The 11,871-nt window shown below is 31.5% G+C and overlaps 1 pseudogene; it reads right to left on the bottom strand.

The window, feature by feature from the left end:
• Positions 1–6,245: 6,245 nt before the first annotated feature.
• LOC126841521 (derlin-1-like) lies at positions 6,246–7,028 on the bottom strand (annotated as a pseudogene).
• Between the last annotated feature and the right edge of the window lie 4,843 nt (positions 7,029–11,871).

Here is an 11,871-nt window from a genome sequence, read left to right as displayed (position 1 = left end):
GAAAAAGTTTAATTCTACACAGACGAAAGTTGAAAAAAACAAAAAAAAAACCGTACGAGTTTTTAAGTTAGAACTTTTACTGGCTATAATTTCGAGAAAAATAGTCGGATCGAGTTGAAATGTATAAGAAATAATTATTTGGTATGCCCGCACACGTCAGTTGTGTCAAACTTAAACTATACCCATTTCCCACCCCCTAGGGGGGGTACAATTTTTTTTGTTTTTCGGGGTTTTTAGCGGTAATTTTGAAACTTTTGGGTTGAAAATTTGCCAGTAGTTGGAACTCATATGTACCCATAACATATTAAACGGGAAAAAAATTCGGCACTACAGTTTTTTTTTAATTGCCGAGAAACTGTGTTTTCGCAGATTTCGTATATTTTAACAAAAACACCTAAAATCTTTAAAAAAAATTGACCAAATCATTAAAACAATTTTATTTATATCTATGCAGAATGATACTATTAGGTTTTGTGCTCAAGTACCACTTTTGACTTAAAGTTTACACAAATTCAATTTTTTTTTTTTTTTTAATTCAAAACCACTAATTAATTTAAACTGTGGAGTACAAACGATTGAAACATGAATTGTCGACCATTCCAACAAAATATAACAAGACATTGTATATGTGTTATTTGGTCCACTAAGTTTTTACAAAAAAAAAAAAAAACCAGTACAGTGGGGTCGGTGTATAGTGGGGACGGAGCATAGTTGGGTCGGGGCATTGTGGTGACGGGGAGGTCACAGGTTTACAGGAATTTTTAAATCTGAAAGTGATAAAATCACTTTCGAAAAAACGCTTCGATGCAAATCGGTAGTAAGTATTTTCAAGCCAGTACAGTCCAAACCAAGCACAGTATAAACCAGCAAAGTTAGAAAGTTTTAAATAAAGATTTTGTATTTACAAATGAGCATCAAAGCGTTTATTTGAAAGCGATTTTATTCAATTTTATCACTTTTATTTATAATAATTCTTGTAGACCTGTGACCTCTCCGTTTCCTCATTGCTTTGATTACATTATGCCAATACTCTACTGTACTAGTCCTCTCGGATAAAATCACTTTCAAATAAACGCTTTGATGCACTTTTTTGTCGGCCGATCTGTTGTAGTCTGCGGAAACAAACACCAGCTCTTGCAACTCCAAAGCAGAATTTTCTATGATCGCAATAAATCAAATAACAAAATAGGATTAAGTAATAGATAATTATTTACTTATGCTTAGTATAGATAAAAAGGTAATTGGTCAATTTTATAGAAAATTTTTAATAACAAATGAGATAATATCAAAAAAAAAACAGTACAGTGGAGTCAGGGCATAGTGGGGACGGGGAAGTTCCGAGAGGACTAGTACTGTAGAGTATAGGCATAATGGAATCAAAGCAATGAGGAAACGCGGAGGTCGCAGGTCTACAGGAATTATTATAAATAAAAGTGATAAAATTGAATAAAATCACTTTCAAATAAACGCTTTGATGCTTATTTGAAAATACAGAACCTCAATTTAAAACTTTCTAACTTTGCTGGTTTATACTGTGCTTGGTTTGGACTATACTGGCTTGAAAATACTAACTACCGATTTGCATCAAAGCGTTTTTTCGAAAGTGATTTTATCACTTTCAGATTTAAAAATTCCTGTAAACCTGTGACCTCCCCGTCACCACAATGCCCCGACCCAACTATGCTCCGTCCCCACTATACACCGACCCCACTGTACTGGTTTTTTTTTTTAAATATTTCAAAAGGCTACGGCTCTTTTGATTGATGTTATAAACTTGAAAGTTCAGTCAAATAAAAAAAAACAGCTTGACATGCATATCTTAATTAATATACAGGTTGCTAGAAGAGATTCTAAAATCGCGCCTCCCTAAATTCTCTCACCAAATGCTATTAAAATACAATAACCTTGAATAACATTGTATGATAAATACCAAAAATTATTCACACAGGTCGTGCTTTCATAATTTAAAAAAATCGTCAACAAGTCAGGTTGATCATAAACTTCTAAAGACCTTGATTATTTGTCAGCATTAGATGAACACTATTATACGCATGCACCATATGGGTATCTAAATAATGTTTACAGTCTTTTAAACGTGTACGATTTTTTTACACAAGTGGTTACTGTAGTACAAGTAAAGCAAATGTGTTTTCGAGTAAACGCTTAGGCGAGAATTCAATAAACAACACTTCTAATAAAAAATTATTATTATTATATATTTTTGAAATCTTCGTTCGAAAAGCTTGATGTCGCTTTTAAATCACGTGCTCCGATTGGCGAAAATATGTGTACAACAATTTTTCTAACAATTTATACATCGCATTGGCCTCAAATGAAACCTCAAATTAAAAAAAATTTGTGAAAAATTGAGATCACGTTTTATAAAAACTCTAAAAACAAATCAATTATTAATTAAACCCAGTGAGATATTGACTGGTTCATGATAAAAGAATCACCCTATATATCTGGCGACATATCCGAGTACCCTTCGAATAATAGTTTCTGAAATACCCTCGAACATATCCGTAAAATATTTTTTGTGAAATAATCGTAAACTACCACATAAATTAAATGTGGCAGATTAATTTTTCAAACCCCATATTGCTAAATCTCCATCACCTAAAATTCTGGAACCTGGTTGAGATTTAAATGGGTAGTGTGTAATTAAAACGCCAACCAACCTTGGGTGACAAAAATAAATGCAAAGTATTAAAATTAAAGCTTTAAAAGATAAAATTAACCATTTGGGAGCCGGTTTTAATCTTTAAATTGAATTTTGAGATAAATTGAGAGATGAATTCAAAAAAATATTTTTTGAGTTGTGGTAATCTTGTACCAAAGGCGTGACCAGTGGCGTACGCAAGAATTTTGTTTGGGGGGGGGGGGGGTGTCATACATAATGTCATGTAATTGTGGTTAATGTCTCTAGTATCACTTATCAGTTATCACCACAACACGAATTTTCGATGATAAATGTTGTTTTCAACGAGTACGTAAAAATTACATAGTATGTTGATAAAATTCAATATTAAAAGTATAAAAAAAAAAGCCCATGGAGGGGGATATATCCCCCATCATACCCAGCCCTCTATTCAGACCACTAGGCGTGACTTAATGCGTACTAATTGCATTGTATGCAATAGTTATAGGATCATTTCAAGTACATTATTGTATTTGCAGTGCCAATAATAAAAAATTTATCAATACTTATTTATATTTTTACTATATAAAATATCCATTGCTTTTGTGATTAGTTTACACTGGTTTTTGTTTTAGATTTGCGAATGAGCTTAAGTGGTTGAAATAATGCTATTGTGTTGACTTCTTCCGTTTTTCTTTCCTTTGATCCTAATTATTTTTATCAAAATTACATGTGTGCTATTTTTGTAAACAAAATCAGCAGCAAAATAGAAATATTATAACATCAATCAAAAAAATAATTACGATTTTATTTAAATAACAATATATTTCCAAAATGTAAATACAAAAATTATTATTATTACAATTTCTGTCGTAAATGAATAATAAATCTATTAATTTAGCTCTGGAATACATTACTAATTTCTTTGTACCTATATACAGCGTGATAAAGTGTTAAACTGTTTATTCTTTCTTTGAAAATTTCTCCTTTGGCGTCGATCGTACCTTCTTTCCAGGCGTCGGGAACAAAATAAGGACTAAACTCATAGCAATATTGTCCACGAAATTCGTCTAAGTATCGGGCGATTTTCGAAATATCATTTTCGATTTCCGGAGACCAACTCATTACGTCTCGGTCATTCCGTGGGGTTCTGTCGTCGTAGAAGCATTGGAAACTCTTAAGCAACTCGTAAACGCGTGTGTTTTGCTTGGTTTCCGGAGACAATTGGTATAAATAATTTAACGCGTCGATCATGAGCACCACCGACGGATCGGCTTCGTTTAATATTGTCAGGAATTTGTCTAAGCAGACAGAATCCTTTGATTCCCGACAGTTGGTCCACATGCTTGCGGCGTGGTTGCAAGATTCTTTTAAAATCGAAGCATATTGACAGCTTAAAAAAATTATGCGCTTGCTTCAGTTTGACGTACACGTTTTCATGGTTGGCGATACTAATGTAGTAGGGGGTGTCCTCTGGAAGGAAATCGGAAATTTTCGTCCGATAGGGACAGCCGCGTTCTTTGATTTCCATGAATTCAAATCTGTACCAAAATAAGCGCATTTCTAGCAGTTGGTTCATTTTATCCACATGTACCGCAGTGTTCATGAGATCGTAAGGCAGGATACAAGTAGTACGCGAATCGGGGTCGTATTCAAAACCGGAATGGGCGTCGTGATTTTCCCTAAACACTTTGGAGATTTTTTCTAATTCATTTTTTATCTCTCCCACAACTAATTTACTGTTGTTTTCGTGACGTTTGACGAACGACTCAATTATTTTCGTTACGTACAAATGGCCTTTGTTTCGTAAATCATATGAAATGGGCCGGCAAAATTGATTGTAGAACGCAAACAACTGACTTAACGTGACGTGCGCGCGATGTTCGACGGCTTTGCATTTGGCGTTGACGGTTTGTTGGGTAGCCTGGTCGTCGTCGGCGGTCTTTTGCGGGTAATGTGCCGGCAAATCTACCAAAATTACATACACTGCTTCTACAAATTTCGTTCGGGGGGGCGCCAAAGCTTTAAGGGATGAAAGAGCGCCGGTCATGCGCATAACCAACGGGTGTTTATGCCCGATTACCTCAAGACATTCGAGCGATTCTGAAGCCGTGCCCATGTTCTTGCAATGAGTCCCAATGGCCCTCTCGTAGTCGCTCAAATCCATCAGCACTATGGCGTACGAACAACTCAAGAACTGATGGGCTAGTTGAATTCTGTCGACCACGTTTCCGTCAGTCGGCGTTACCCTCAGGAAATTGTACATGGTCAATTGGAGTTCAGTTTCGTTCGTCATTCGTCGATCTATAATGTTGACAGGGGAGTAGTCGGAGCCGATTTTGCGCCATCCGGAATACGACAACAGCTCTACCACCGTGGCCACTAGATTTGCATGACAACTTAATCCAACACAACCCAACACACACGAGTAATATACTAAGTACGAGAAATCGAATAAAAACTTCATTTTAGACGTGGATTAATAAACGAACGTACCTTTTTTTTTTTTATGTGCCTATGTACAAGTATAATGGTAAAAAATTACAATTGACAATGTGGCGTTTACGAGTCGCAATCCAATACAACAATTCTCGTCGTGCATCGGCGGTAGAGAAATTTTGCAAGGGGACTGAAGGCGGCATTTTCACGGTCAGCGTTTTATTAGCATAACATATGTACTGAGACGCACGCTTGTAAACGTGATTCGGATATGATGTTTGGTGGCAACAGCAGTCAAAATTACTATTGTGATTTGTTTTCGATAATCGTAGAACAATTTTTTTTTTACATATTTAAAATATCGAGAATATTATTTAGGTTCTCTCGTCGGCTTGTTTTGATATTATTAACCCAACGCCCGCAATTAATATTTTAATTCTGACATTTCTTTACTTTATTGGCGCTGGTAATTAAGGTTAAAATATTAAATTTCCTAAAAATATTGTCGCTTGATTTTTTAAATTTTGATTTTTTTAAATAAAGAATATTTTGTCTAAAATACATAGCAATCTTTAGCAGAGATGGCTGGAGGCAAGTGGTTGTTGCGGCAATGGACCTAAATGGCCCGTAAAGCCAAGAGAAAAAAAAAAAAAAAAATATTGTCGAGAAAACCTAAACAAAATTTCTCTCTTTTTTTCCCTCAATTCTTCTGGACTTTCCCTCAATTTTTTTATTGCGATAAGAATAAATACAGGCTTCAACGATTTAGTTATTAGCCTAATTAAACCTTTAGTTTAAATTAAATTTGCAGTACTTACGTTCTACCACATAAACAATTTTATATTTAAATCACAATATAAATAATTTTATATTATAATTTACTTACTGATGTAGTTCTCTATTTTACGATGATTATTTTTGAAATTAAGTTAAATACAAAATAATTACCATAAATAAAATTACATTTTAGCCGATACCCAAAATTCTAACAACTCGGATCACTTTTACACAAAAGTTTCTCACCTCTTTACTACTTATGACTTAATAATAAAATTAAAAAAACAAATCACATTCCGCCTCTAATAAATTTATACTAGATGAAAGATATTTTTAAGTTGAAAAAAAATTATTGATTCAGACTTGTTAGTTATCAGTTATCACTGTCCTAATACGTGGCCTCTCCCCGAGTTGTGGCGCTGAAAGACACCTCCGTCAACGCCCTGTTGTTGAGGTTCGTTCTAGTTGGCGGTTGACCAAAACTGTGAACTGTTTTTTGGTTTGGAAAAATGTTGTACAGTATAGCAGGTGTCTGTATCAGTTGCGGTCCACCCATTTCTTGTGGATATTTAAACATAAGGAAGAAATATATATGACCAACAATAATTCCAACTAATTTTTGCAGTCCCCCTCCGGATCAAATAAAGTTGAATCCAAATAATACCCAAGGCAAGTACATGGCTTTGAAGCGAGTACCGAACCAGAAACTTACAATTACATCCTTATTTAGTTGGCACCATACGTAAAGTATACTTAATACCATAGCATCCATTAAAACCAAAATTTCCAGGTGAATAAAAGTAAAAAACAATAATCAGCCGGTCTGATCATATGAATCTGTTTCCAATCGCAGAGAATAATACTATAGAGGAAATAACAATTAACTAAAAAATGGAAACCATTGCCGGGAGACAATGGATACATTAATAAAGCCGTAATCGGTCGCCATATTTGATATTTCTTTATAAATGGTTCATGTATGATCACAAACTGGTAAGGAGAAAGTATTCCAAATTGACCAGCCAATGTAAAAGCTGCTGTCAGAGTAAGCCACCATTTTGTGAAAATGGTAAATCTTTATACCAAGCAGAAAAGTCTGTTATCCTAAATCTATTGATGATATTTTTTTCCAAATAAAAATTATTCTTGTATTTTCTCGTGCTGACTTCATAAACTAGTCGTGTCCGCTTATGATCTAGCGATAAGTGGTTCTTTATACATATATGTGTGTTTTCACCCAAACTCAAGTGTCTCCAATTACCAAAACTACAAAAAATGAGTATCTTATCCTTTGTGTAATGTACTTTGATGAAAATATTCTCGGTACTCGTATATTATCGTAAGGTGTATGTTTTACAACGATATATTATTTGGTTTTATCGTCGATGGGCAAAAAGTAGTCAAAGTATACAAATGTAGCCAAAAAACGGCTGAAAACGCTTAGTAATTTTTCTGGGGGTCTAAAAAAGGTGGACTTTTTAAACTTAAATGCTAACTTATACGCTTGATTTTTTAAAATAAAGAATATTTTGTCTAAAATACAGAGCAATCTTTAGCAATTGATAATTTAATTATTTTTTGATGCTAACTACTAAAAGTAACGATAATAATGTAAATTAGTGAAATTTTTCATAAACAGTCGAACAAACGGTAGCCTTAGTTGCCAGTTCTTAAAGTATACTTATGACGTCAGTCTTCTTTTTTTTTGGCGATACAGCTGCTACGGCTGACGATACACAAATACAAATTTATACGCCTTGGGACAAAATATATGTTATAGATAAATTGTGAAATGTAGTACCTACATTTTTTTATGTAACTTGCTAAAAGTTGTAGCAGTAAATCATTAAAAAACTCTCTTTATTGTAATTTAATAGAAAATAAAGATGTAAGGAATAATTAAAAAATTCAAAATTATGGAAAAACACAAAACAATTTTAAATAGTCATTATCGGTTACATTTTATTAAATTTTTTTAAATATAATTTGATCATATCCAGAAAATATTTATGTCAACTGATTGTATAACGATATGAACGCAGAACATTATTGTGTCGCTTTAACAAGAAATAAATATATCTAGTATCGATACCTATTGACTTCGAATAATAGTTTCTGAAATACCCTTAGAGATTAAACTATCCTTATTTTCGTCATACTGGTTAAATTTAATTTGCCAATAATCTGCATACAGATTGTATGTATATTTATTTCATTGTTATGACAACATCATCAAGATACATTTAATATGAAGCGCTTAGAACACAAAGGGTATAGGACGTGACATTTTTACAAAATCTAAGTTAAGTTTACAGCTTAACTACAAATTGTCCGTATTTTATTTGGTAGTAAAGACATAAAAGTGAATTATTCATCATTTGCTGCGATCTGGTAGCAAATCACCTAACCCCAAAACGAAAACGTCATATGGATGTAAGCTTTTTTTGACGCATGTAAGATTTTATAAAATTGTAGGTATGCTGTTAAATCTATGTATACATTTATTGACCTCATTCAGTAGCTTCTGGTATTTTTAATATTTCACATAAAATTCCGATTTAGGATTTATCTATTATATGTTTATGATATAAATTAAATAAGTTATTTTTTTGGTAAATCATTAGTTTAATAAAAAATATATAAAGAAAATGTTCATAATTTCAAAGCTTTATTATTATTCTAACATAACATTTGTTTAAACTCTATTAGATTTTACAAACGTTCGAGCCTACTAAAAATGTAACCACTGACATAGGCAGTTGCATATGAACTGTTATGAACTTGTTATTCTTATATTACAAAATGATACAATAAATTGAATTTTTTTAATTATATAAAGTCTAGTGTTCAACTTCTTTAACATGCTTATCCCATATTAGTGATCTTAATTTTGATTTAAAAAATATACAAATGGTAGTAAGTATACTACATTAGTTTGGTCGAAAAACAAATGAACAAAAACGTTTAATTATCAAATGTAAACTCGACGGATGAAGATTATTGTAAAACATATCAGGGATGTTCGGTAAGTTGATAATCTCAAATGAAGTTGAGATTTTAACTTAATTAATATAAAAATATGCCTTTTACATACACTTGCAACAATCTTTAAATCAACGTAAATGGTCTGTGTCCTCGTATTAACTCAAACTATGGTCATAGGCAATAACAGTAACTTTTTTAAAGATTTCAACGTTTCGTGTACAGAAAAAGTTAGCAAAGTCTGGTGGTGATACTTGATGATTTCATCACAACCAAACAATTCCATGGAATTCTGTAAATAGTAAGAGTCCAAAACATTCAAAACCAAGAAAGGACTAAAGCAGCACCATTTAAACCAAGCACAGAATCGGCACAATAAGAAATTAACCAAGTAGAGTGCAGTATCCACAGATTCGCATCGAAACATTTTCGTGAATGTTCCTAATAATTTTATATCACATCTAAATCACTGGACTAGAGCAACTAACTAATATACCAGGACTATACTCTGCGCCACGAGAGAAGTAACCCGTTTCGCGCATCACGACTGACGGCCGCGACTGTTCCGAGGTCCCATTTCCCCCACTTTGTGCCATTCAGTGTCGCGCTGAGGCGTGCATACAGCGCGAAACAAACGATATACAGAGTGATTGTATATAGAGTATATTATTTATTATAATTGTGAATAATTATATTATATTGTCATTTATAAATGATATATATAATTATTTATTATTTATTATTATTATTTATTAATTATTTATTTATACAAAAAAACGACAAAAAACGACAAAAAACGACAATTATATAAAATAATGTAATAATAATAATAATATATAAAGTATATTTGTTATTTTAAAATTAAAATAAAAAAATATTTAAATTAAAATTAAAGCTAAAAAATATTTAAATTAAAATTAAAGCTAAAAAATATTTAAATTTAAATTAAAACTAAAAAATATTTAAATTTAAATTAAAACTAAAAAATATTTAAATTTAAATTAAAACTAAACAATATTTAAATTAAATATGTATTATATAATATATTATTTATTATTATATTATTATTTTAATAATAATATAATAATGTAATAATTCAACAGTAAAAGTAAGCGCGTGGTTCAAAATCGTAAGACGTGAGTCTTGTGACTTGTGACACACTGTATCGAGTTTACGTTATGATACACCCTATATATGCAGCGCCGCCGCCGCCGCCGACCGTGGGTGTGGCCTATCGGTGGCGATGCGCGGAATCGGACGCGTTTCGGTCGAGCAACGGGTTACTTCTCTCGTGGCGCAGAGTATAGTACTTTATAATTTAGACTTAGGATTGCTGGAAATTTTTGGATCGGGACATGCTTAATAAATATTTTTTTATTGATCTAACCGTGTTTGCTAAAATCAAAGATGGAAGTTAAGAAACCGGCAAATTCGTACTGGATTTGAAGTAGAAAAATGTATTTTTTAATCGTTCGACTCACCAAAGTACATACCAATTGCACACACTTTTAGATATATAAAGTCGCTACTCGAGTAAATCAGTTTAGTTGGAAAAAAAAGGTTTTTATAACTTCCTTTGTACCGTAAATTAATATTATATTGGCGATTGATTTGAACTCTAAATATATTATCAACAAATACTAACGGAGTACAGTTATTTTGCGATATCCGTATAGTAGGGAAAACATCCGGTATTGTTTCAATTTATTATTTATTTAGTAATGATCTACAATAATACTCCATAGAATATGGATAGAATATGGAGTATTATTTGTCCTCGTATTTCTGCAGCAACGTTGCTCACAACAGACTGAAAATATATTATATAATATTATACATTTAATCTAAAATTTGATAAAAAATTAACGATAGTGTTATCTTTTCAACTTTAGACCCACAGCTAAATACTTATTCTATTACCTTTTTGTTTTATATGGCTATACAAAACTTAAATGTAGATTTTCGATTTACAGGTAATATGTGTTTTACTGAATACTAGTGAAGGAATTTTTAGAAAGGAATTTCGAAAACATTACTTAGTTACTAGTACGTTCAGCTAAATAACTAATACAAAGAAATAAATATCGAATTCATAATAATTGAAATATAGTATTGTACAAAGAGTATATTATTTTCAGTATTAATGTTTAGCAACTCAGCAATCTATCTAATATTAATTTTAAATAAGAATATATTTATATTTATATGCATTATTTATTGCGCATAATATTATTGTGTATAATATTATAAACAATTATTATTCTTCTATACATTTGGGTAAATAAAAATGCAAGACAATTTATTATTTAATTTATTAATTTAATAACAAATATTTTTATTTACACCATTTTTTTTAGTACTTTATCACTACTATCATAACATAATATATCAAACATATGGCCTATGGGATAGGTAGTAAAGGACATAATATGGTTGGCAGAACTCTCTGTTGATATAACATAATAATTACTATTAATGACATAAATTTGTTTTTATCAGGACACTAGTCAAAGATGTATATATGCATACGGATGTTTATTTAATGATTTAATTTTTTTTTTATCTTTACTTAAAGTATAAAAGTAATACACCTATTCTGCTCAGGGGTTAAATAAATGTATTCACAATGATAAAAAATATGGTTCTGCGCTAGTTTGAGTACTCAATATTATAATTTATATATACAAATTATTTAGTTTTACATTCATGGGTTTTAATCCACATTTTGTGTTAATTATTTTTTTATACTCTGTTGGTATATTACGCATAATGTATAATGTATTATGTATGTATAATACTGGGTACTAATAAACATAAAATTTGATTTTTATGAAAAATGGCCTGCACAGGATTGGGTGAAAGGTATATAATTTAATTCTAGTTCTTTGCCCATCACTATTTCTATAATTCCTGTTTCCCTTAAAGCTGGCCGTGCATTTCACTAAATTTTATTATTTTCATTGTAAGAAGTGTTAAACTTTAAGGCATTTTTGAAACAATTACACTTCGGCATGTTCGCCTTATATTGTAAG

The sequence above is a fragment of the Adelges cooleyi genome, unplaced genomic scaffold, assembly GCF_023614345.1.
Source record: "Adelges cooleyi isolate 19-005CV unplaced genomic scaffold, UGA_ACOO_1.1 ACOO_flye_CR_arks_rails_tigmint_CR_PRNA_39, whole genome shotgun sequence".
NCBI lineage: Eukaryota > Metazoa > Arthropoda > Insecta > Hemiptera > Adelgidae > Adelges > Adelges cooleyi.
The sequence above is the reverse complement of the archived record's forward strand: the minus strand, read 5'-3'. Positions and strand labels throughout refer to the sequence as shown.